Source organism: Mustela nigripes, chromosome 2, assembly GCF_022355385.1.
Source record: "Mustela nigripes isolate SB6536 chromosome 2, MUSNIG.SB6536, whole genome shotgun sequence".
In the NCBI taxonomy this organism is placed as follows: domain Eukaryota; kingdom Metazoa; phylum Chordata; class Mammalia; order Carnivora; family Mustelidae; genus Mustela; species Mustela nigripes.
Window position 1 is genome coordinate 36,934,247 of NC_081558.1, and position 27,454 is coordinate 36,961,700.

The window sequence follows — 27,454 nt, forward strand, 5'->3', positions numbered from 1 at the left end:
GATCCCAGGACTCTGGGATCATGACCTGAGCCAAAGGCAGAGGCTTTAACCCCCTGAGCCATGCAGGCACCCCTGTGTGCCTGCTTTTATTTTTGTTTTGTTCATTTGTTTTTTTCTTTCAAGTTTTAAAAATTCTGATAAAACAGGACATAAATCTGCCATTTTTGTCATTTTTATGTATACAATTCTCTAGCATTAATTACAGTGACAGTGTTTTGCAACCATCACCAATGTCTGTCTCCAGAATTTTTCCAGCACCCCAAACAGTAGCCATTAATCACTAGCCCCCTATTCCTCCCTCATCCCAGCTCCTGATAATTTCTACTTGTTCTATGAATTTTCCTATTCCAGATAATTCATGTAAGTTAAATTGTGTAATGTTGGTCCTTTGGTGTCACTTAGCATAATGTTTCCAAGGTTCGTCCATATTGTAACATGTATCAGAAGTTCATTCCTCTTTATGGCTGAAGAATACTCCACTGAAGACCAAATTTTGCTTGTCCATTCATCTGCTGATGGACATGTGGGTTATGTTCATTTGCTTTCAACAAACAGTACTTGCTATACTATTTGCATAGTATACACAATTTCGGCAGGAAATCCTTAACACATTTCATGGGCCACATTGTTCTATTGGATGGAAATGCCATCACTTCTTTACTGCTCTTCTATTAATAATATAAACTGCTCCCATATTTTTGTTATTAAAACAGCACTAGACTGATCGCACTTGTACATACAGCATTTTGGACTCATACCAGTTTGTCTGGAAGATAAAGTTCTATTATCTGGTTAACGGAAATGTGCATTTAACATTTTGATAAATACTGCCAAGTTAGCTTCCAAAAATATTGCTCTTACTGACAGTTCCATTAACAGTGACTCTGAGAGCCTTTTTGTCCGTGTCTTCCCCATGGGGGTATTTAGAATTTTTTTTTTCATCCTTGCCAGTCTGACAGGTGCAGTTGGTTATTTGAACAAGGTACACTATAATCAGGGCTGATACTCAGTAACAATGCATGTATGCAGATGCATTGATATTAAAATACTAAAATTTCTCCATAGTGGTGGGCAAGTGATCACCGCCCTGAGCCCCACCCCTGAATTCTGCCCACCTCCACACAATCCTGCATCTGAAGGGTAACATCCTGTCCAACCGTACGCGTCTACAACTGTTCAAGTTGGTCCTTATTTGCATTGATGAGTCGGCATTTAGAATCTCGCTCCTGCCCCCATGAGGCTAATTTTTTGTGACGCCCACTATCTCCCTGCTCTAGTTCTGAACCTCTAGTCCTGTAAAGCAATCATCTGTGTCAATGACAAGACCTGTGCTCCTGAGATCGGGTACCCCGTCGCTTTCTGTCATTCTGTCATTCCCAGAATGCTTCCAAGTACATCATATACAGCAGTTGCTGGACCAGGATCCCAGAATATTACCATGAAAACACTATCCTGGGCCTTGCAGAACTTACAGACCAGTAAGGAAGGTGGGAAAAATTACTGAAGAACTGAATAAAGAAAATAATTCCCGGGGCACCTGGGTGGCTCAGTGGGTTAAGCCTCTGCCTTCAGCTCAGGTCATGATCTCAGGGTCCTGGGATCGAGCCCCAAGTCGGGCTCTCTGCTCAGCAGGGAGCCTGCTTCCTCCTCTCTCTCTCTACCTGCCTCTCTGCCAACTTGTGATCTCTCTCTGTCAAATAAATAAATAAAATCTTAAAAAAAAAAAAAAAGAAAAGAAAAAAGAATTCCCAGTAAGAATCAGTGCCATAAAGGAGACAGGCTCTGACGATGAGTGAATGAATGGTTAACTCCTGCCCTTTCTGTTGATCTGTGCATCCTCTCTGTTACCTACTTTATTTTTTTAAAAAAATTTTATTTATTCATTTGAGAGGTGAGAGAGAGAGAGAAAGAGAGAGAGCATAAACAGAGAGGGGAGGGTCAGAGTGAGAGAAAGAAGCCAACTCCCCACTAAACAGGGAGACTGATGTGGGACCCGATCACAGCTGGGATCAGGACCCAAGCCGAAGACAGATGCTTAATCGACTGAGCCACCCACGTGTCCCTTTCTTCTACCTACTTTAAATAGCCAAGCTCATCACCTGTCAGATGGTAAGGGCACAAAGAATTTTCAGTGTTCCTTGTTGGGAGAATATGGACAAAAAGGCTATCACAGTTACCGTTGATAAAAATGTCAGTAGGGGTGTTATATTGGGAGATTATGTCACGGGGTAGGGGTTCTCTTTCGCAGACAGGTCTGAGACAGATAGAAGGAACATACAAGGCGGTCAGGAGCAGGGAGGGAGGGCTTACAGGCTGTGCTGGGTAGTGAGTGCAAAGGCTCATGGGTAACGTGTCACGCAGATAGTGCGTGCAAAAGAGCTGGTGTGATTCAGAGGGACATGAAGAAGGAATGAGTGAGCCCAGAACGCTAAGAGGGAGAGGGGCGAGATAAGTGGCCACGGCCAGATCATACCATGCCTTACAGATTACAGCCAAGAGTCTGAGATGACCTGATTTGTAATTTAAGATCCTACATCACTTAACCTTTATATTTTCTGATTCTTCTCAAAGTACCTAAATGACTAAGAGTTTGAGAGCTTTTACCTTAACCTCATGGGTTCCCGTGATAACGGCGTGGACAGTGCCTACGAACCCAGGGTTAGACTGTCCCCTCCGATTCCCTTACATCTTTTAGGCTCCTCCACATCCTACTCCATAAAAAACCAACAATGGTTAATTTCCATCCCTGAAGGAGACTCTACTTTGCTCAATGATCAAATCAGCTACGAACTACTGAGCCCTGTTTGTGCGCTTGCCATTCTTCCAAGCGCTTTGTATCTATTAATTCATCTCATCTACTAGCTCTCTTTGGCTCAAAACAAAAACAAAAACAAAAACAAAAACAAACGAGGCAAAGGAAGATTAATCATTTTGGCCACACTCATAAAAGTGGTCCGTGGAACAGCAAGAATCTTGAGTCTGTGTCCGTGATGGCTAGGTGACAGTCCTCCCTGGCAGGCACGTGGACATTGCAATCCAACTGTTTATTTCACTGAAGGAAGCATTTTGACTGCAAAAATGCTGTCCTGAACTGTTGTACTTGCTGCTTGTACACAACCCATACTTCTGCACGTTATATGTCAATATCCTTCAAATTACCTTTGCACATCAAATAGGGACTTCTGAGATCAGCTAATGAAGAAACATCTGAGATATCATAGAGTAGGACTGCCTACACGCCTGGCAGTTTGGTTTGCATAGCACCGCTATAATGAAATATTTCATTTCCCCTCTTATTATCTTATAAAAAGCAGTGGAAAATGGGGCAAAAAATCCCCAAAGTATTAATATTAAAGGTACAAAGCACACATTTATTACAGTAAAGCTAAGCATGAAAATCATTGCATGCGTGAAAACAGTCAACCATGAGCTTGCTCAACTGCCCACTAGACTTCACGGGTCAAGTGCTCAGCTGTGAACAAAAAGATAGTAATTTTACAACTGAGTGTATAAAATATTAGAAATACCCTGGAGGAAATGTGTCGATGGCGCTGGATAATTAGTGCAGGACTTACCAGGTTTTTGTTTGTTTTGCTGTCTGAGAAGAGAACTCCTTTATAAAAAGCGAGTCTATTATTCAATTTTTGGGCATTTGGGTTTCATTTGAGAATAGGGAGCTAACTGCATGTACTAATTTTCTTCCTCATGCTAGAGCACAAATATTTTGATGTTAGATCATATCATGTATCCTATCCATCCTACCCTATCCCCATTTGACAAGTCAATGTATACTCACGCATGGACATGTGGAAACCCACTCTCTTGTTCTAAGCCATCAGATTTCAGCATTAATAGAGATGTCCGCTTACCTTACTAGTAAGTATTCTCTTGCCCTCTTTTCGTTTTCACTGTAATAATCTTCAGATTTGATTGGCTGTGCGCAGATGTCATCTTTTTCTTTCACACATTCTTTCTTCTGGATTTGTCATCAAAGCCTGTAACGCAGAAAAGAGAGGCTCCTTAATTTCCGTATGCGCACAGGAAAGAACTGGGGCTCTCAGATTGGTGATACTTCTAATTTATTTCTAATTTTCCCTTGGCAGGCTACAGTTTAATCACAGTTTTAGAAATTTACCCTAATGAGATTTAAAAGAGAGCTATCTCAAAATACAAATGAAACTGAGGCAATTCTCAACAACTCGAGATCTGGTACTGATTTGGCCCCCTCCATAATGCATTTCATTGACGAGAGGGTGTCGCTGTCTCTGGAGGGGAGATTCTGCAAGGCTAAACCTTATCTACAGTCAGTTGTAAAATCAGGGCTGTGAAAGTGGGAGTAATCAATAAAACCTCCCCTCCAAATCCATGTTCCAGAGTCACCGGAACCAGGATAGTGCTCCCCAATCTCATTTTTAACAGCTGTCAGTTGTGGAGAGAAGGGAATGCATGTCATGAATACTGATGAAATTTAGTGTGTGTGTTATGCTGTAAGATGTTCATTTACATGTACTTGGCATTTTCCCTATAAAAGAAAGGGCAACAGCCATTCTTCAGAAGCTTTCCTAGAGTCAGGAAGTGAGCTTCTCCTTGTCAACTATGGGCCAAACTGTTTCACACACACCGGTGTGCACAAACTGGACCACAGGGCGGAAGCGGCAGGGGTGACATTCCCTGGTTTGCCATGTGGGTAAATAAAATTCAACTGTGGGACCAGCCTCGCGGCACCTCCCTGCTCCACCTGCTCCTCAGCTCTGCCTGGGCAAGGACATAGGGGTGACGTGGAAGATGGCGACAGGACGCAGAAAGAACTGAGTAGGATTTGTTCTTCAGCGCTGTGGCCCCCGTCTCCTTACGGACGCCCTGTGACCCATCCATCTTTTCTAACAGGAGCGCCACCACAATGCCAGCATGGTTTAGGTTGGGAGTCTCCTGCAGGCAATATTTTCAGTATCCTTTTAGGACAAAAATAGATTTGTTTTAGGAAACAAAACAGTTCACTTATCTTTGAATCTTAAAGCTAGTAAGATGCTAATTTTATGTAAGGTATTTTCCAGTAAACATTAAAATGCTAACCAAGGACACCTGGGTGGCTCAGTTGGTTAAGCAGCTGCCTTTGGCTCAGGTCATGATCCCAGCATCCTGGGATCGAGTCCCACATCAGGCTCCTTGCTCAGCAGGGAGCCGGCTTCTCCCCTGCCTCTGCCTGCCATTCTGTCTGCCTGTGCTCGCTCGCTCTCCCTCTCTCTCTCTGACAAATAAATAAAATCTTAAAAAAAAATGCTAACCAAATTAAATTGAAATAGTGGGATTGCAGGTTGATAGAGTGTAGCCATGGGACTAGGGTGATGGTTTGGGTAGTACCCAATCAGGAAGAAGACCTCTCACGTCTCTCACCCATGGCTTCCAGGTAAAAGACTGGGTTTAGAATATACTAGAGGTATAGTGTAGTCCCAGACTCCACTTTACAGATAAGATAAAGGCAGCTCGGAGAGAGAGAAGGTAACTTGCAGAAGGATATAGGGGGAATCGGCACTACGATGACTCAGTTCATTTTCTGCATTATCAAAACATCTCTCTCCAACTTTCATGTGTCCACCAGGTAACACAAGTTCCTTGAGGGGTCATTAAGTCTTATAAATCATGATAAAACAGGCAACATCTGGCATCAGGTATAAGGAAACTCATTAAGTCCCTTACTTCTTTAGTGTTAACAAAGACTGCACAGTTGATGGCAGCTCAGATCACAAGGGCAGAAAAGAGAGGGGTGCCTGAGTGGCTCAGTTAAGTGGCTGACTCATGACTTCGGCTCAGGTCATGATCTTAGGATCATGAGATTAAGCCCGGCACTAGGCTCTACACTCAGCGGGGAGTCGGCTGGAAGATTCTCTCCCTCTTCCCCTCTCCCCACTTGGGCTTGTTCTCTTTCCAAAATAAATCAGTAAGTCTTAAAACAACAACAACAATAAGGACAGAAAAGAGAGAAGCAGATTATTTCCCGATTGCCTGGAAAGGCAACTAATCATTACGCGCCCACCATAAGGCATACAGTGTCGGGGGCACATCACTCACATTGCAGCCGGCACTCTAGGAATCTGAAAATCCTACAGGTTTTATTATATTATGAAGATGAGGAAACAGAGTTGGGGAAATATGATACCTTGTCTGAGGTAATACACAGCTAGTGAGTTCTTCATCGCTTTTGTTTTTTCTTTTTTAAATTTTAATTCTTGCATGCTTCGTAAACGGTGTAATATTAGTTTTGGGAGTACGATATCATGATCCTGTCCTTCCATACATCACGGGGTGCTCATCGCAAGTGCACGCCTTCATCTCCAACTCCTATTTCCCCCCAACCCCCAACCAACTCTCCTCTGGCAACTCTCAATTTGTTTTCTATAGTTAAGAGTCTGTTTCTTGGCTTGTCTCACTTTTTTCCCCTTTCCTCGTTTGTTTCTTAAATTTCAGATGTGAGTGAAATCATATGGTATTTCTTTCTCTGATTGACTTATTTCACTTGGCATAATACTCTCTGGCTCCCTATGTGTCCTTCCTAAGGAGAAATAAGTTAAAAGCACTATGGGAATATATTCCACAAAAACTGGTAGCATTTATGAAGGATATGTCTTTAAGATCTTTGAATATACCAAATATGCAAATGCAATTAGAGCATATCCTGTAACTTCCCCATAAAACTCAGTGAAGGATACTTGTGATATTAAGTACCTGAGGGTGAGCAAAGTCGTTCAAGGTCTCAGCAGGTTAGGGCAGATGACATATGATTACTTCTGTACCAGTCTGCTTAGGCTGTCACAATAAATGCCACATGCTGGGTGGCTTGAACAGCCTTCACGGTTCTGTGAAGGCTGTAAGCCCAAGGTCAAGGTGGCAGCAAGGGTGGTTTCTCCTTTGCAGGTGGCTGCCCTCTAGCTGCCTCTTCCCACATCTTTTCTCTGTGTGCCTACATCCCTGGTGTCTCTTACTGTGTCCAAATGTCCTCTTCTTATAAGGACAACAGTCAGACTGGATTAGGGCTACCCTAACAGCCTTAAAGCCTCATTTTATTTTTCTTTAAATTCACAAATAATTAATAAACAGTGTTACATGAGTTTCATGTGCACAATAATGTGATTCAACAATTCTGTACATAACTCAGTGCTCATCACAATAAGGATCCTCTTAAACCCCTTCACCTCTGTCACCCATCCCCCACCCAACTGCCCTCTGGAAACCGTCTGTTTGTTCTCTATAATTTAGAATTGGTATTTTGTTGTTGTTGTTGTTGTTCATTTCTCTCTCTCTCTCTTTTATCATTTGTTTTGTTACTTAAATTCCACAGATGAGGCATGCCTGGGTGGCTCAGCCTGTTAAGTGTCTGCCTTCAGCTCAGGTCATGATCCCGGAGTCCTGGGATCAAGTCCCACATTGGGCTCCCTGCTCAGCAGGGACCCTGCTTCTCTCTCTGCCTCTGCCTGCCACTCTGCCTGCTTGTGTGCTCTCCTCTCTCTGACAAGTAAATAAATAAAACCTTTTTAAAAAAATTCCACAGATGAAATTACATGGTACTTGTCTCTCTCTCATTGACTTATTTCACTTAGCATTATAACCTCATTGATCTATCCCTGTTGTTGCACATGGCAAGATTTCATTCTTTTTTTATGGCCGAGTAATATTCTATTGCATATATATATACCACATCTTCTTCATCCATTCATCTATTGATGCACACTGGAGCTGTTTCCAAATCTTCGTTATTATAAATAAACTTGTAATAACCCTAAGGATGCATGTATCTCTTTAAATTAATGTTCTTTGTTTCTTTAGATATATGCTCACTAGTGGAATTACTGGATCATGTGATAATTCAATTTTTAAATTTTTTGTGGGACATTCATACTGTTTTCCACAGTGGCTGCACCAATTTGCATTCCCACCAGCAGAGCACAAGGGTTCCTTTTTCTGCACAGCCTTGCCAACATTTGTCATTTCTCATGTTACTGATTTTAGCCATTCTGACAGGTGTAAGGCAATATCTCATTGTGGTTTTGCTTTGCCTTTTTTTTTTTTTTACATGAAGAAAACTTTAAAATTTTATTGACATAAAAGACCTGATTAAATGAAGTAATATATTCTATAGTCATCAAAATGAAGATATTGTAAACATGGCAGTCCTTCCCAAATTGTTTAAAAAATTTATCCTAATTCCAATAAAAAATTCCAGTTGAATTTCTTTAGGCAAAAGTAGGAAATGGCTCAGAACTTCAGAGTTAGAACATAGCTTTGATTTGCAATTTCCTGATGATTAGTGATGTTGAGTATCTTCTCAAGTGTTTGTTGGCCATCTGTATGTTATCTTTGGAAAAATGTTTCTGCATAGTCTTTTGCCCATTTTAAAATTGGATTATTTGGTTTTTGGGTGTTGAGTTGTATAAATTCTTTATATAGTTTGGATATTAACTCCTTATTGGATATGTCATTTGCAAACATCTCCCATTCAGGAGGTTGTCTTTTTGTTTTGTTGCTGGTTTCCATCACTGTGCAAAAGCTTTTAATATGGGGTACTCTCAATAGTTTAATTTGTTTTTGTTTCCCTTGCCAAAGGAGACATCTAGAAAAAATGCTTCTATGGCTGCTGTCAAAGAGATTACTGCCTATGTTTTCTTCTAAGAATTTCATGGTTTCAGGTCTCACATTTAGTCTTTATTCCATTTTATTGTTGTGCCTGGTGTACAAAAATGGTCCAGTTTCCTTCTTTTGCATGTAGCTGTCCAATTTTCCCAACACCATTTGTTGGACAGATGGTCTTTTTCCTACTGAAAAGATTGTTGCCTCTTTGTCAGAGATTAATTGACCATATAATCATGGGCTTATTTCTGGGCCCTCTAGTCTGCTCCAATGATCTATGTATCTACTTTTGTGCCCTACCATACTGTTTTGATTATTACAGCTTTGTAGTATATCTTGACATATGGGATTGTGATACCTCCTGTTTTGTTGTTCTTCTTCAAGAGTGCTCTAGAAGCCTCATTTTAACTTAATCACCTCTTCGAAGGTTTTATCTCCAAATATAGTGACATTCTGAAATATTAGGGGTCAGAGCTTCAGTTTATGAATGGTAGAACACAATTAGCCCAGACCACCCCCTAAGTAACTGCTTCTGGTGTCACACCAATGCAAACCCAGGTACTAGAAAAGTGACAAAGCTGCTACATGCCATCAACTTTCAGTGTCACTTCAAAGATTTAAAACCCTCTAAAATTTGAATTCCGGAATCTCAGGGTCTACTACAGGTTTTACATTTAAAAAAACAAAGGACGGAAAGGTCATGATGCAACAAACTTCAGTCACAATGGTCTAAATGGGGGTCAGAAAACTATTGCCTGTGAGTTAAATCCAGACCACCGCCTATTTCTGCAAGTAAGTTTTTTTTGGGGGGGGGGGGCACACAGCCACATCTAGTCATTTAAAGACTGTCTATGGTTACTTTTCAGGTTGAATAGCTGTGCCAGAGACACAAGACCAAAAGTATTTACTATCTGGCCTTTCACAGAGATAGCTTGCCAACTCCTGCTTTAAACTACGTTGGTTGGGTCTCTTTACCGTAGGACTTTTCAGGGTCTGGAAAATATATATTTCAAACTTCAAGGGGGAGGACATACAGTAAAATTGCATCTTGCATGGGAAATGATTTCTAAAGTTAACTCAAAGTGAAAAGGGTGTATGGTCATAACTAACACTGGGGATCCCTTAAGGGAAGTCCCACACCAGAGTCTATCTTTGCACATCATCATCAATATGGCCAATTTTTCCTCCAAAGTTGCAACAGATAAAATTGTTTTTGAGCACCACATGAAAGAGTTGGCATTTTTTAATGGACCACTTGTATACAAAATTGCCTAGCTTTAAATACCAGAATCCCTGTAAGAATGGTAAGAAATTTGAAAGAACTAATATCTATCAAGGAATGGGGAGTCAGGATACCAACTCACACTTACATTTTGAATTTGCCAATGGGTACTTGACCTGACTTTGCTGGAAGGTTGTTGAGTTGGGTTTGTTGTTGTTGTTTGCATTGTTTCTCAGTTTAACCTCTTCTATCCCATATCCCTTGAGCCCCCAATGCCAGAAGCTTGTAACAAGACCTATGTTCCATGGAACGCAGTTAGAGAAATGCAGAAATACTCAAACCATGGGTATCATGGATCAATCGATTGGACAGAGGACATGTATGATGCTTTTGTAACACTAATTGTAAGAGAAGTATGGGACAAAACCACAATAAGACACCACTTCATATCCATTAGATGGGCTATTTTCAAGCTGAAAATTAATAAGTGTTGGTGAAAATGTAGAAAAGTTGGAATCCTTACACGTTACAGAGGGGAATGTCAAATGGTGCTGCCATTGTGGGCAGTTCTGGCTAGGAAGTTTAAAAACTTAAAAATTAAACACAGAATTACCATAAGATCCAGGAATTCCACATCTGGGTATATACCCCACGGAATTGAAAGCAGGGACTCAAATAGACAGTTGTACCCCTGTTTGTAGCTGCATTATATGTTTTATTGTTCACAGTAGCCCAAAGACAGAACTAACCCAAGTGTCCACTGACAGATAAGTGGATAAACAAAATGTAGTGTATATATGCAATGGCACAGTATTCGTTTTTAAAAAGAATGGAATCCTGATGGATTGTGGATACATCTCAAAAACACTATGTAGGTTGAATAAGCCAGATGAAAAAGGACAAATATTGTATGATGCTGCTGGTCTGGGGTGCCTAGAGTAGTCAAATTCATAGAGACAGAGAGGAGAAGAGAGGTTATCAGAGGACAAGGGGACTGAAGAATGTAAGTCACTATTTAATGGGCACAGAGTTTCAATCTGGAATGATGGCAAAGTTCTGGAGATGGATGGTGATAATGGTTGCAAAACACTGTGAATATAATTAATGCTGCTGAATTGCACATTTGAAAATAGTTAGAATGGGGGGCACCTGGGTAGCTCAGTCAGTTGGGTTTCTGACTCTTCGTTTTGGCTCAAGTCATTAGCTTGGGGCTGTGAGATCCAGCCCTGTGTTGGGCTCTGCACTCAGAGTGGAGTCTGCTTGAGATTCTCTCTCCTCTCCCTCTGCCCCTCCCTAGGCTCGCATGAGCTCGTGCTTAAATAAAATAAATAAAACCTTAAAAAATAAAAATAAGATGAAAATAGCTAGAATGGTAATTTTTACTTTATGTATATTTTTACAATAAGAAAACATACGGGAAAAAAATTAAGAAAAGTGTAGGAGCATAAGTGCAGGGATGGGGTTGGAGAGTGCCTGAATTGTTGATACAGAATGTCCCATTCTGCTACAAAAATATGAGCAGCTGACAAATCCTTGACTTGCTTAGGTGATAATATCCTAGCTTAGAAGACAAAGGAAGCAACAAGAGGAAGTGTTATTCCAGGAAGAACTTTTGGGCAATGGAGAAATGAGGCAGAAAAGTGGTCACATCCCCTTGGAGTTCAAAGTGGTATTGGCAGGACGCCAGGGTCCTCCCGCAGCTCCTCCAGCGACGGAATCCACGTCCAGCACAGCCTCACTGCCCCGCCTCCATGCACACCCCCCTGCTCACCTTTCCATTCGCCCTATCTACTGTCCACCCAGCAGCCTAAGTGAGGGCGAAAACACAGCACTATGCAAAGGAAAATGCGGCAAACTCCTGTCCATGTGCCCATCACCCAAAATGAACTCATGTTGTTCTTCACATCCATTTACTCTTTCAAGAAAGAGAACCACACAGAATTTAAACCGCCCAGCTCACACATGCGCATGCCTGTGTGTGTTTGTGTGTCATGTCTACCCAAAACAATACATCCTACAATCTTGTGGGTGTTACACTTTTTATAAAGTGTATCATACTGCATATGACACTGTAGTCAACACTGCTTTTGAGCTATTTTCACTTTGCTGCATGCAGATCTAGGTCATGAATTCTTGTATAGCGCTCTATCACACAACCATATCATAGTTTCGTTTTCCTTTCCTGGACTGATGTCTATTTGGACGGTGTCCAGTTTTTGGTCCTCACAAAGGATGCTCCAGTGCACACCCTCCATGGGCCTCCTTCAGGGCCCAGATCTCTCCATTCAGTGGCAGAGGCTGTCCCAGCACATTCATACTGTGGCAGCCCTGTGTACCTGCAGGGCATTCTCCTGCTAAGTCCAACTCTCTTGGGAGGTGTTTGGAAGTGGGGAGCATTCTTTTGTGAGCTGGGGGTGGAGTAGAGCTGCGATGTTGAATTTTCTAAGGTACATGAAAGTCCTGAGTGACAAAGACTTGTCCCTCGCACAATACCAAGAGCCCCTCCTTGGAGAAACACTGTTGATTGCTTACGGTCTGCAATAGAATCTGTTGTAGAATATGTGAAATTTCAAGTCTAACTAGAGAATGACAACTTACTCTCCCAAGTGCCTGTTTATCTCAATTCCTTGCCAAGTTTGACTTGTTAACTCAACCTTTTGAATTTCTGCTACTCCAATAGGCATAAAATGATACCCTGGGATTTTACACTTGCATTTCTTGCTTTGATCAGGGATGTGGAAAGCCTTTTTGCAATTTTATTGCTCACTGATGTCTCCCCCCTCAGGAAAGTGCCTGTTAGTAAGTGGCCCGTTTTTCTACTAGATAGTTTGAGTTTTCCTTATCAGCTAATAGGAATTTGTTAGAGATTCTAGAAATGTAGCCTTTGTTGGTTATATCAGGTTGCAAATATCTTCTATTGGCTTGTCACTTGCCTTTTCATTTTATGATGTTATTTTGTGCAGAAGTTATACATCTGGATCTAGGGGAAATCCATCAAGCTCATTATTCTTGAGTGTGATTTTTGTATCTCTAGCTTATAAAATCCACTCTATCCCAAGGGTATAAAGATATCTTATTTTTTCCCTCCCTAAAGGTTTTGAATTTTTACATTCTATATTTAGGTTTTCAATTTATCTCAGTTTATTTTTGTACAAAGTGTAAATTAGGAAGCTTCTGATATTCTGATCGTTTGATACTCATTTACCTCTGGTAGTCTATGTTTTCCATTCTGAATTTCAGCACCTCCTGTGTCATTCAGAAGGGTCCATGTATATGCAGTCCATCACTGGGCTCTCTATTTTGTCCCACTGATCTATTTCTTAATCCCCTCCCCCTAATAATACAGTGTTTTAATTACTATGGCTTCATAGCCAATGAGGTTTATCCGAGGCGTGATGATTGCTAATTGAAATTTTGATAATTAGGGGAAGTCCTCATTCCTTTTTCTTCTTTTGCAAACCTCCCTTATTAAATTCTTTTTTTTTTTTAAGATTTTATTTATTTATTTGACAGAGAGAGATCACAAGTAGGCAGAGAGAGAGAGGAGGAGGAAGCAGACTCCCTGCTGAGCAGAGAGCCCGATGCGGGACTCGATCCCAGGACCCTGAGATCATGACCTGAGCCCAAGGCAGCGGCTTAACCCACTGAGCCACCCAGGCGCCCTCCCTTATTAAATTCTTGCATTTGTACATTTCCATTCAGTTTTAGAATGCTGTTGGGATTTTGTTTAGAACAGCAGTGAATTTAGAAATCCTTTTTTGATAAAAACCACCATTTTATAATAGCGATCTTCCCTTTCCATGTAGATGATAGATCTGACCATTTCTTTAGTTCTTCTTTTGTGGTTTCCAATGGCCTTCTTTTCCTGAAGGAGTTGCATATCTTTTAAAAACTTGATTCTAAGTTTCTATGTAATTTTGAGTGCTGAAGTGATTTTTTTCTAAGAACGCAAATCTGAAGACCTCAACATCCCTCCCTGAATGTAGGTCTCCCGAGGCTTTCTATTACACTTAAAATAGAGTCCACACTGCTCCCTGTGGCATGATTATAGTATGTGGCTTGGCCCTGTCTTCTTCTGGAACTTTATCTTGAATCTCCTGTTAGTCATTAAGCTTTAGCCATGCCTGTTTTCTTTATACACCCTAAACATATCAGGCCAACTGCCCCTCAGGACCGTGTCCTTGCAGTTTCCTTTCTGTGCAAATTCTTCCCCAGATATGTACTTGACTGGTTTCTTCTTGCTATCATGGTCTCGGATCAGATGCCATCTCTCACACTGTTCCTTCCCGCCAGAGACTGGCCCTTCAACCATGCATACTTGGCATAGTGCCCTCATTTCTTCACAGCACGTGCCACCATTTGAAATGAACTTGTTAAACTCTATTGACGTTTCCCCATAATAGACCATAAGCTCTGCACAAACAGGGACGCTGCTGTCTTGTTCTCTCCGGGGTCCTCAGCATCTCCAACCGTGCCCGGCACACATAAGGTGTTCAATGAACAAATGCTGAATAAGCGAGTAAGTGAATAAATGAACTAACCTGGATCTCACCTCCTCCCCTGCTTGATCCTTCTATGTCCTCTTCTATCAACACAGAGGGTTCCCTTTCTCCCACTGGCCATACACATCACTCAAGCAAAGAAATAATACTCTGTAGGCATTTCTAGTCTCTCAAAAAAATAGCATGACTGCAGGAATACTTATAAAAAGGAATTCCAAAGGATTTGCGTTCTGCAAATCCAGATTTCTGAGTTATATGGAACAGTGGAGATTCTCTTCTCTCATTCACCCTGCTTCCAGTCCCAGAAAAACCCTTTGACAATTTCTTTGGGCCGAGTCCCCGACTTTTCACCCATTTACTCAGTATCTCTCGCTCTCTACCTACCTATCTCCACCATCAATTTATCACAGATTAGAGAATTTGAATGATTCAATATGGGAAGTTTTATTTTATTTTTTTGACAAACTATTATTTTTCAATGGATGGGTGAGTTTGTGAAGAAAGTTATACTGATTGGGAGGGAGACAAACCATCAGTGACTCTTAATCTCACAAAACAAACTGAGGGTTGCTGGGGGGAGGGGGGTTGGAAGAAGAGGGTGGGGTTATGGACATTGGGGAGAGTATGTGCTTTGGTGAGTGCTGTTAAGTGTGTAAACCTGGCGATTCACAGACCTGTACCCCTGGGGATAAAAATATATGTTTATAAAAAATAAAAAATTAAAAAAAAAAGAAAGCTATACTGAACTGATGACTCATTGAACATCATATCAAATACCAATGATGTACTATATCTTGGCTAGCTGAATTTAAATACATGTTAAAAAGTTAAAAATAGAACTGCCAGCTTTGTGCAGTGGCAGTATCATAGCCAATGAGGTTTATCCGAGGCGCGATGATTGCTATGAAAAATAGAACTACCTTATGATCTAGCAATTGCACTACTAGGTATTTGCCCAAAGGATACAAAAATACAGATTCAGTGCACCTCCGTGTCTATAGCAGCATTACCAACAACAGCCAAACTGTGAAGAGAGCTCCAATGTCCATGGACGAATGAATAATAAAGAAGACGTGGTTTATATATACAATGGAATGTTATTCAGCCATGGAAAAGAACGAAATCTTGCCATTTGCAGTAACATGGACAGAGCTAGAGTGTATTACACTAAGTGAAATAAGTCAGAGACAAATACCATACGATCTCACTCGTATATAAAATTTAAGGAAGAAAATCGATGAACATGTGGGAAGGGGGAAAAGGAAAAAAGAAGAGAGGGAAAAAGCTATAAGACACTCTTAATGATAGAGAACAAACGAAAGGTTGATGGAGGGAGGTGGGTGGGGGATGGGCTAGACAGGTGATGGGTATCAATGGGGGAATTGTTATGATGAGCAGTGGGTGTTGTATGTAAGGGACGAATCACTGAATTCTATTGCAAAAACTAATATTGCACTGTATGTTCACTGAAGTTTAAATGAAAAAAAAAAAAAAAAAGAGCAGATTCCTGCTTCCAGCTCTAGAGTTAATTTCACAAACCTGGGGTGAGTCCCAGAAATCTTCATTTCCAACAATCTTCAATGACTCTAATGCAGGCGGCCCAGAAACCACTCTGGGAAATGCTCATGGAGGTCAAGGCAATGTAACACTGACCTTATTTAAGACCATGTCTCCTCCTGAACACCAGGGGGCAGAGGGAACCACAGGGACACCTAGTGTTAAGCCTTCACATTCCCTTCGCTCAAAAACCGGCTGTTGAGCAGGTTCTGTGTCTCTACCAGGTCCCCAAGAATCTAAATGCTTATGAAGTCACATAAACCATCATGTTAACAGCTCAGAACTGGCAGTGAGGAAGCGAGAGCTCTGTTTCTTCACGTGCAAAACGAGAAGTTGGATCCGATCATTCAACAAGCCCTTTCGCACCCTAGCATTTTATGGGCAACTTCAACATCTCATGGATTTCTTTATGACTGGGCTATGGCTGATTTTCACCCCCCCCCCCGTACTTTCCAAACTGTCTAGGACTGGCTTATATTATTTTTATAAAGCAAAAGAATCCTAAACATTTTAAAAGATTTTTCTCATTGTTACTCCAGCAGGACTTTCACAGGCTGAGGTCCTTCTGTTTCAGTGCTCATGTTCACTACTCTCCATGAATACAAAAAAAAAAAAAAGACAAAAATCTCAATATAACGAGGTCAGGGCAATTTAATGGCATCCTTGCTTGTTTGAAACAAATTCAAAATTTGCTTATATAGGGCAAAATCGAATCTGTGACTCTATTCAACATGATAAACATGGGAACTAAGCAGCCCAAAGATTCAGTCTTAGCCAAAATCTCATACCACATGGAGAAATGACCAATACTTAAATATTTAATATTAGCCTGTAATTTTTTTTTAACACTTCAAAGTTCAAAATTTCTGACAAAGTATCCCCAAGCCACAATTAACAAAAAGAGGCAAGCTTCCAAAAAGTCTTCCGGAGCATAAGTATATCCCTCAAAGCATGTCTCCTGCATGAGAGTGTTGGGAACAGTGACGTGCCAGTAAACAACAGCAGCCAGAGAGAGTTTCACTATTGCCCTGAACTGATGTCTGCTCAAAATAACTTTAGGGGGAAAAATGTGATTAGAAAATCATGGCATTTCCAGCACCCACGTATTAGCATGTCTGGACAATCACAGAAGAGAGATGACAGGGTCTTTACAACTGGAGTTCCCTTCACAGGAGATTTACAAATACTTAACTGCCATTCCAACCTTCAGAGTAATTTGGTCATGGCCCTACTGGCGGTAGGTGGTCTACTAAGAAACACTTTCATCAGTTCATGGTTGCTCAGGACATAAAACGATGTATTCTTCCCATCCCCCGCCCCCACTTCCATTCCTCAGACCCTGGCAGCACTATACCTCTAGGACACGCCACTCTATTTGTTCACATCTCTTTATTTCAAATGCTACCAGTCTACTCAAAGCTGCGATCATCTTTCCCACAGCCTATTTCAACAACCATCTTACTAATTTCCTCACTTGACCAGAGACAATCTTTTCTTCACATAGGGGCCATATTTACATATCAGATCATTTCCTTCCCTTGTTTTAAACTCTCCAATGTCTTCTCATTTTCAGGGAATAAAACTTCAACTCTACCCCCTCTTCTCTTCTGAAGCCTCATTTCAGGATGGTCTTCCTTCCACTCTTGCTACTTCCCACACTGGCTTCCTTTTCCTTCCTTACTTTGCTAAGCCCATTGTCACTTGCTGTCTCCACTGCTCAGATCACTGCTTCTCTAGACTGTCACATAGCTGGTTCCATCTCATCATCCTAACTCAACATCCATGATCTTCCCTGACCACTATATCCTAAATAGTACCAACCCGCATTTGTGTTATTCTCTCCTGCCCCCCATGTATTTCCCTTCTGATTCTGAAATTACATTGTTTGCTTGATTGCTACCTACCCCTCTACTAGAATGTAAGCTCCCTATGTCCTATTCACTGACGAATCTCCAGAGCCCAGGACAATGCACATAATACTCAGTGCCTTTTTGTCAAATGAATGCACGTGTTGTTTTAGATTAAATCGGGACCCAACTTTTTAGTGCTCCCTGTCCATTCAGAATCAAAACTCAATTTCTCGCCCAGCACACAAGTAGTTAATTTGCAGAAGAGACATATGCCTCTCTGTGAATATTTGCATTGTTACCCCACAACTAGGCTAAATTCTCTGACATCGAGCTCACTGCTCTGAAAGCAGAGTTCTTTGGAGAAGTCAAACAAAATTTAAACCTCGTTGACAAGCTCAGGTGACTTGTACGGTGTGTCTTGACTTGGAGGAACGACTGTGTAGGCTGTCACTGCTGGAAGTGAAGGGCTTACAGTCTGAGTGGGTTGATCAGTATATCACATGGACTGAGGCAGGTAGATATTTTTAAAACACTATGGAAATTTGCTAGGATATTCTGTACCCTTAGGCAGGCGTTCAAAGGGGGAGAGTTCATTTTGGGTCCAGATAAAGGCTCAACTAATTTTAAATGTGCCCAAATCAAGGTAATGTCATTCCGACTTGCAGAGTGAACCCTATAATGGTAGTGACAGTCAATTTTCTGCACAGTATCATGGTTTATAAATAATTTTTACAGATTCACCCTCTCTTTTGTTTCTTAAGGCAGTTCCGAAGGTAGGCCAAAGGTAGTTATACCTACTTTATATTCTGTATACGAGACTCACAATCTAACAATAAGTAAATATTGAACCTCGATTTGGAATCTGGATCTTAAAAGATCAGTTTCTAGAGGTACTAATGAACCAACAACAGATATTGCAAAAGGCATTTAAAAAATCAACTTTGTTGAGGTGTAATTTACCTACAATAAACTACTCCCAATTCAAGTGTTCAGTTCATCAGATAATACATACACACTTTGATACCCATCACCACAATCCAGATATAGAACATTTCTATCCCCTTCATGTTCCTATGTACTATATTCTCCCTCTTACTTCCTCTCTCTGCCCCAGGCATCCACCACTCTGTTTTCTGTCACTATGCATTAGTGCACTTTTTCTAGAATTTCACAGGAATGGAATCATATAGTCCAAACTTCTTTGTGTGTCTGACTCCTTCTGGCTCAGCCTAATATCTTTGAGATACACCCATGTTGTTGTACCTATTAGTAGTTTGTTCTTTTAAAAATTGTTTTATTTCAAAGTATTCTATTTTATGACTATATCCCCAAATGGTTTAGCCATTCATATCCTGGTAGATATGTGGACTGTTTCTTGTTCAGAGTTATCATAAATGCAGCGGTATGAACACTCCAGTAAAAATCTTTGTAGGGATTTGTATGTTTGTTCAGTTCTTTCCTATAAATACCTTGGAGGAGAATGGCTAGATCTTATAAGAGAGGTATTTTAAATTTTACGAAAACTGAAAGCCGTGTTCTAAAATGGTTTTACCATTTTGTATTCCCACCAGCAATGTATGAGAATTCCAGCCACTCCACATTCTTATCTGCACTTGGTATTGTCAGGCTTTTAATTTTAGCCATTTTAGTAGGTATTTGCTGGTATCTCATTGTGGTTTGAATTTGCATTTCCTTGATGCTAACAACATTGAGTGCCCTCTTACATGCTTATTGCCCATTTGTATAACTTATGCAAAGTACAATTTTAGAGACATGAAACAGAAATAATTTTATCTCCTCTGTGCAAGACTTTGCTTTGTTTGAGAAGCAATTTTGAATAATGTGACCCCAAAAAAGGATATAGAAAATATGCAGACTATAAAGATAAAATATATTGAGGCTATGCTAAAAACAATGAAAACAATAACATGGTCCACATTTTATTCACACATTGTATTCTGTACTATGTGTTCCTCTAATGCTCTAAGAAACCAGGGGGCCTGAATTTGCAGAAAGGGGCTGAGACTGAATTAATTTGATCTCAGCAAAGGAGGAAAAGGCTTGGCTTTCTTCACTTCCAATTATTTCTCTCTTCCCTAGACTTCATTTTATGGACCATAGGCTCAATTATTCACAGTATCTTTTTATATCTAGCCTCGTAAAACTGTAAGGTGAATCATTACAAAATTAATATTCAACAGGCTTTATATAACTCTACTTAATGCAATGCATAACTCAGATTTTTATCACCCTGAGGCCTCTCAAGATCTATAAATGAAACGAACTTAATAAAACACCATGTATTTTAACTCTAACATTACCTGCGCAATCTCAGCACCACAAAACCCCTCAATTTAGACTAGACAACCAGACAGATGTTGATGACAGAAATGGATGGTACCTAAAAAAGGCCAGGCTGTGCATGAGCACTCTTAGGATGACCACGAAAGTTGTCCTCTAACACATTTGTTTAGAGGGTCTCGTGCTTCTAAAGAAAAGATTATTTTCTTCCAGAACATTCACACAGGAATCACTATGCATTTTTTTACACCATGTGACCCTCCAAAGAGTTTCTGACTCCTAAGTAATCATCACCTCGTAGAAGGAGAAAAAAAAAAAAGTAGTGAATACATTTCCCAAAACCCATCCCCTAATCCTCACCCCAATAAATGTACATTATTTCCAACCTACAAGGAATTGCAAAGATCATTCAGTCTAGTGATCACATTTTACAGAAAAGGAAACTAACGCCCAGACAAGTGAAATGACCAGTTTAAGGTTTGACAACCTGTTGAGAAGAGCGGGGTGTTAAACTCAGGTGACTGACTCCAACTCCGGAGTCTCAGTCTTGTGATTTTTCTTTCCAAAACATTTTCCCCCCTCCTGTTTTTAATAGTTGTCTAGGATAGATGTAGAAATTTTATTTTCTTTCTTTTTTTTTTTTAAGATTTTATTTATTTATTTGACAGACAGATCACAAGTAGGCAGAGAGGCAGGCAAGAGAGAGAAGAGGGAGGAAGCAGGGTCCCCGCTGAGCAGAGAGCCTGACTAGGGGCTTTTTCCCAGGACTCTGAGATCATGACCTGAGCTGAAGGCAGAGGCTTTAACCCACTGAGCCACCCAGGAGCCCCAGAAATTTCGTTTTCAATAGTTATACAAGGTAGATGTAGACATTCCTGTCCTCTCTGATCTATTTCACCGTCCTCAGTTTTAGAGATACAAAAGCTAAGGTTCACAGCCATGAGAAAACAGGACGCATCCAAGGTTAGGGAGAGAATTAAGTGACAAAGCTGAGACCAGGGATCACTCCTTGTGGTTTATCACTCAGGAGTCCTCTCTTCAAGCCTGGCTGCCTTTCTTCTTGGTGGGCAAGATGGCTTCCTGTCTAATAACCATTAGGTGGTCATGGCATGTTACAGTCCATGCAGACGCTTCCATAATGAATAAGTTATGCCAAGATCGTTGTAAAAACCCTCTAGTCCTAGGTTTGCACCAAGATTCTAGAAACCACCAGCACCCAGCTGTTGGGAGGACACATGCTCCATCTTGACAGAAGACAAGTGACTTGTTTTTGTCATGTTGGTCTAACGTAACGTCATGTGTGGAAAGAAAGAGCGGCAGGGGGAGAGAGAGTTCTTCCCCAGACTCCCACATAAATGGATTTTTTCTTTGCATAATGGAGCTCTAAATAAATAAAACACAAAACAAATATTTACGTGACTATGGTTCTTGAGAGAATGGCTATAGAGTTTTATTCTTATTTGTATACTCTCCAGGAAAATGGGATTCAGCATGAGTTGTACAACAGTGAGGAGAAGAAGGGACCACCATTTATCCCTTTATATGTTCAGTGGAAGTTTCTATGTGTTTCCTGGGTGTCAGGCATACAGGCAAGGCTTCAGGGATGCAACAGTGCTCAGAAGAGAAATGGTTTCTGTCCTCCCATGAAGTCTGTTGGGAGAGATGGTCCATGAACAAGTGTGTAATGGGTATGTATACACAGAGAAGAAGTCAGGGTTTAGGGAGCGAGTGGGCCGGGCTGAAGAACTGTCCACAGCGTGGACATGCTGCAGGGCAAGGGGACACGATTTGGAACAGACGAAGGAGTGCTGGAATCCTGTCTCCTGCTGCAGGAGGTGATCTTGAGCAAGTCACTTGAATTTCCTTATCTGCAAAACAAAGCTCATCATCCCTACCCTGTAGGGACTAGGCCAGCTATCGAGTTAAAGGTTATTAAGCTCCCAGGGAAGCCTGGCCCAGAGTAGGAGTTCAACACATATTTGCCAAATGAACGAAAGAATCATTACTGAACATGCACTGGTTCTCTAATGGCACAAGGGGCACTAGGGCACAAAGTGAAGAATTTCACAGTAAAGAGACCTTAATCCTGTCTTCTACCACCTAGACAGAGAATATATACTCTATTCTACACACACACACACACGTGTACACATGTGCCTGTGTGTGTGTATGTATGTAACAAATACATAGCAAAATCATAAAGAACCACATTTGAAGTGGCTGAGTCAGGGAGAACTCAGCAACAGGACTGTCTAATAGAAAGAGGCCATGAGCCACAAAGGAGAGGCACATAGACAATTTCTAAATCTCAGGGGCTACATTAATAAAGGTAAAAGGCAGATAGAATAAAGTTTAATAATATATTTGACCCAGAGACTCCCTGGGTGGCTCAGTTGGTTAAGGGTCTGACTCTTGATTTCAGCTCAGGTCATGATCTCAAGGTCATGGGATGGAGCCCAGAGTCAGGCTCCTTGCTCGGTGGGGAGTCTGCTTGAGATTCTCCCTCACCCTCTGCCTCTCACCCAACCTGTGGTCTCTCTCTCTCTTTCTCTCAAATAAATAAACTGTTTAAAGAATTTATTTATTTATTTGACAGACAGAGATCACAACTAGGCAGAGAGGCAGGCAGAGAGAGAGGAGGAAGCAGGCTCCCTGCGGAGCAGAGAGCCCGATGCGGGGCTCGATCCCAGGACCCTGGGATAATGACCTGAGCAGAGGGCAGAGGCTTTAATCCACTGAGCTACCCAGGTGCCCCAAATAAACTGTTTAAAAAAATAATATATCTGACCCAAGATAGCCAAAATACTGTCATTTCAACATGTAACCATTATGAATTTATTAATGTGATAGCTTGCAATCTTTTTTTTTTTTTTTTTTTTAGAGAGAGAGAGAGAGAACATGAGCATGGGGAGGGGTAGAGGAGAAGCAGACTCCCTGCTGAGCAGGGAGCTCAAAGCTGGGTTCCATCAGGGGATCCTGAGATCATGACCTGAGCTGAACACAGATGCTTAACTGACTGAGCCACCCATGCAACCCTATTTTTTTTTTTTTTAAACTAAGCCCCAAACCCTGTGTGTATTTTATAATTACATTACCACTCAGTTTGGCTTAGCCACATGCCGGGTGCTCAGTAGCTGGCTAACGTGGCAAATGGCTTCTGTAGATAGCACAGTTCTAGAGGATTCTGGAGATATGAGAGTTAGCTGAAGACAGAGGCTGTCAGGTGGACACATGGACAGGATAGGGTAGGAATGGGACAGGTAGGAACAGGAAGAACTGGTGTTTTTAAGTGTTCTCTCCTGGCATGGAGGCTTTATTGTAGCACCTGGGAGGTTCCTCCTTCTCTGGGCTCATTTGGCCTCAGGGAGTCCCTAAATCTGCCTCCTGCTGGTGCAGGGGCCACACGCGAATTTGGTGCTTACTCTTTGCTGGCCTCTTCAGACTCTCAGATTGTCCTTTCCTTCCTGGCGCCCCTCACCTGACACACTGCCCGGGGTAGGGGAAGCAGGGCTATGTAAGAGCCCTGATCTTCTTTGCACAGCTGGGCTCTAAGTACATGAAGACGATGCCAGGTAAAGACTTGAGCTAGTCCAGCACTGGCTCCCAGAGCCCGAGGCCTGTCTGAACCTCAGTTTGCTCTCTAGCTGCAGAGAGTTAGGAGCTAAGCGAATGTCAGAACCATTCCCAGCAGAAAGCCAATCCGTGCATGGTTCCAAGCAGGGCACACAGGCAGGCGCAGGGCCTGGCCCTGGGCACTGACATTTGGCAGAGAGATGGACTACGAAAGGGAAGGAGACAAGGGTCTGACCCTTTATGTGCATGTCACAGCCAAGTCCATCCTCTAAGGTGAGGTGGAGTAGAGAGACCTCCTCCATGTGGCCAAGAAGTGTGTGGTGACGTGAATGACAACGGAATTTGGAGGATGAACAAAGCACAGATGAGAGAGAAGTGTGTGTAAGGAGAGAGGCAGGAGCCCAGAAACCAAAATTCACCTAGCCAGCTGTCCCCCAACCACTGGTATGCCCTCACCTAAGGAAGCCTCAAGGGTCCCCTCCACCGGGGGGCCCATGATGGGTCACAGCAGTGACTGGACCTACACCCGCCCCTTTCTCGAAGTCCTGTCGGTTAATAAGGGGGCTGCAAACTCAGGCAAGCAACAAAATAACAGAAGTGAACTGGGCGAGGAGGCAGGATGCCCATATTCCCCACACCTCCCTGCTCTGTCCCAACAACAAAGTTACTATTGGTTGACAGAGGATGAATTTCAGAGCGGTTGCTCATCTTAGCTCAATAACATCTCTATCAGAATGCAAGTCCCCAGGGCACCTGGTTGGCTCAGTGGGTTAAGCTTCTGCCTTCAGTTCAGGTCATGATCTTGGGGTCCTGAGATTGAGCCCTGCATCAGGCTCTCTGCTCAGAGGGGAGCCTGTTTCCCCCTCTCTCTCTCTGCCTGACTCTCTGCCTACTTGTGATCCCTCTCTTGCTGTCAAATAAATAAATAAAATCTTAAAAAATAAAAAAAGACTACAAGTCCCCATTGCAGAAGAAGCCACCCTCTCACCCACCCCACAGTCAGTACGTGGGAGTGGGGCCCCAGGGTGCCTAGATCTTGCAGACTTTGCAGTTTTAAGTAGGGGCATTTTCCAGTTTTAAAATGGTTAGAACCATGTTGATACATTTTTTAAACATTGTACTGGGCCACACTGTGTAAGCCAAGGAAAACCGGCTGTGGGGCCACCAGCTTGAGATGTCTCCTCTAGTTCAAAGTCATGGTCCCGCTCCATCATTGGGTTGTTTCTAGCTTCTCATCTCCATTTGGAGGCTTAATTCGGATCAGGACCATGAAGGGCTTAGCATAGTTTCTGGCACATGGTAAAGGCAGTTAATAATGGATGTCAGCTAGCTCTAAAGAACTTCTGAGATTTATTTCTAACCTTTATATAGGGATCAAATCACAGGATGTCCCTAGAGACAAAACATCTGAAAGAGGGCTCCTCTCCCACAAACGGTTCCCTACATTGTCATTTCTGTTTCATGGCTTAGATTTATGTCACTTTCATTTTACTTTGTCAATTCAATTTGGTTGCACAAAGGAAGGGGGGAAAAAAGTTCAGCTCAGGTGAAAGTCTAAGTTGGTGTAAGTTTTCTAGAAAGCAGTTTGGCAATGTCTAGAAAATAGACTGAAAATAAATTGTATGACTTTTGACTCAGCAATTCCATTTTAAGGAATTCAGCCCAAGTAAAAAATGCCAGTTTTTCCTAAAGATTTAATCCCAAGAATTCTTATGACTATATAATCTATACCAGGAGAGGTTAAGAAGGGGCACCTGGGTGGCCCAGATGGTTAAGAGTCTGCCTTCAGCTCAGGTCATGATCTCCAGGTCCTGGGATAGAGCCCCAAGTCAGGCTCCTAGCTCAGCAAGGAGGCTGCTTCTCCTTCTCTCTCTACCCCTCCCCCCCTGCTTTTGCTCTCTCTCTCTTTCTCTCACAAGTGAATAAATAAAATCTTAAAAAGAAAAAACACCAATTAAGGAAATTAAATACCCATGAATATGGAATTGGTTGCAGAAGTTATGATACATGAAAATGTTTATCACAGCCCCCCATGACTTTCAGAGCACTTGCTAGGTTCACTGTGTGTCTCATGCAGTGAACGCCATGAGAGCAGGGTCCCTGGTCAGTCTTGTTTGCATAACTGCACGCACCACTGTTCATGAGTCAGCACATAGCAGACATTCATAAATATTTAAATACATACAAGATAGCTTGTACACCTTTCAGCACACTGCCTGTCTTACTGAATTCCAGTAAAATAAAAACATGAACAAGATGGAGAGTGTAGTACCCAGGGCCACCTTTCTTCAAAAGGTATTAATGTTGGCCCTGATCTGACGTAGATGAAAATCTCTTTACATTACATTAAAAAAAATCCAATTAATTCTTTCCAAAGCACAGCTTACCATTTCTATCTAGATCACAAAATGTGTGTGGAAAAGATGTGTCCTGCCTTAGTAATGAGACACTTATAGTGTCCCCCACCACAATCCCATTGCCCTGGTTTTAGTCTTAGTCAAGGTGGACAGTTCTGGCCATGCTGACTACTCTCACTTCATGCATCAACTGTGTACCTTCTGCTTTTCTGCCTCTGAAGCAGGTAACATAAGGTACTAACCCTTGGGGTAACCTTCAACAGTGAGGGAGTGGTGGATACCCCAGCCTCTGGGCCTCAGGGTCCTGGCAGAGATGAAAACCAATTGCCCATAGAGACCATCTTTCTTGGTCTTTTCTCCTTCCCTTCCTCCCCTCTCCTGTTTCTTTTGCTTCCTGGAAATCTCCTCTCAAATTAGCTTCCTGCTTCGAAAACCTTGTTTCAGATTCTGCTTTAGAGGAACTCCGACTAAGAGAGCTCATAAGCAAATATCAAACCAATAAAAAGAATTATACCACAGAGCCCCAGAAAGCTCTCAAAGGTAGTAGGAAATAGAGTTCATCCATTTCTAGAATACATTCCTCCACTGTACATCTATTTAGTAGGCTGCTATAGGGGGCCACATGCGTGCTGGGTGTGCAAACTGATCTAGATAAACAGTCTATACTCATGGAAGTTGCGAGATGTTCAACAGTGACCACACAAACTATACAATGGAAGTACAGGAAAACATAGAAAAGATTAATATTGGGGAGGAGAAATAAATTGCCTCTGTCTTTCTGAGTTTTTTAAGGCACCTCTGTAGTAAAATACTAACAGGAGAAAAACAAGAATTTATTAACGTGTATACCTCATGTATACATGGGAGATACCCAGGGAAAAATGAGTCACTCAAAGAGGTGGCTTAGAATTCAGGCTTGAATACCATCTTAATAGGGAGAGGGATAGGGTATGGAGCCCCTCCAGGGATGGAAAATAATTTTTAGGAGATGAACAGACCCTTACAAGGTATGAGGTAGTGTCATGAGGAGGTATGATAGTTTGTGACAAAGTCTGTCTGTGTGTGGTGTTGACCTCTAGTCTCCTCTGCAATGGTTAAGACCCAACCTTCCCTGGCTGTGTGATACTCCAGGGGAGGCCACCTATTCCAAGTGAATTTCTTCAGGAGGACCTATCTTAAGGCAGATACAGGTAGTTTAGAGAAAGCCTCTTCCTAATCTGCTGCTTTTCAATGACCTAGAGCTCAAAATAATTTATATATCAAAGCAGTATATCTTGGGGTGGCATTTTCTATTTGCCTTCGCTAACCCAGTCTGAGATGATGTAGCATGAGGTAGTTGTCATTTTCTTTAGAGAGGGAGAGAGAGAGAGGGCATGAAAGGGACAGAGGGAGAGGGAAAGAGAATCCCAAGCTCCACCCAGTGTGGAGAAGCAACCATCTCTCACAACCCTGAGGTCATGACCTGAGCCA

At 41.8% G+C, this 27,454-nt stretch overlaps 1 protein-coding gene and 1 pseudogene across 1 annotated transcript in view; one reads left to right on the forward strand and one right to left on the reverse strand.

The window, feature by feature from the left end:
- Positions 1–27,454, reverse strand: part of FRMD4B (FERM domain containing 4B) — a 324,080-nt gene that overhangs the window by 220,337 nt on the left and 76,289 nt on the right. The window contains exon 2 of the mRNA XM_059390138.1: positions 3,870–3,995. The gene's annotated coding sequence lies outside the window, so the exon portion shown is untranslated. The remainder of the gene's footprint in view (positions 1–3,869; positions 3,996–27,454) is intronic.
- Positions 15,191–15,270, forward strand: LOC132012628 (U4 spliceosomal RNA; annotated as a pseudogene).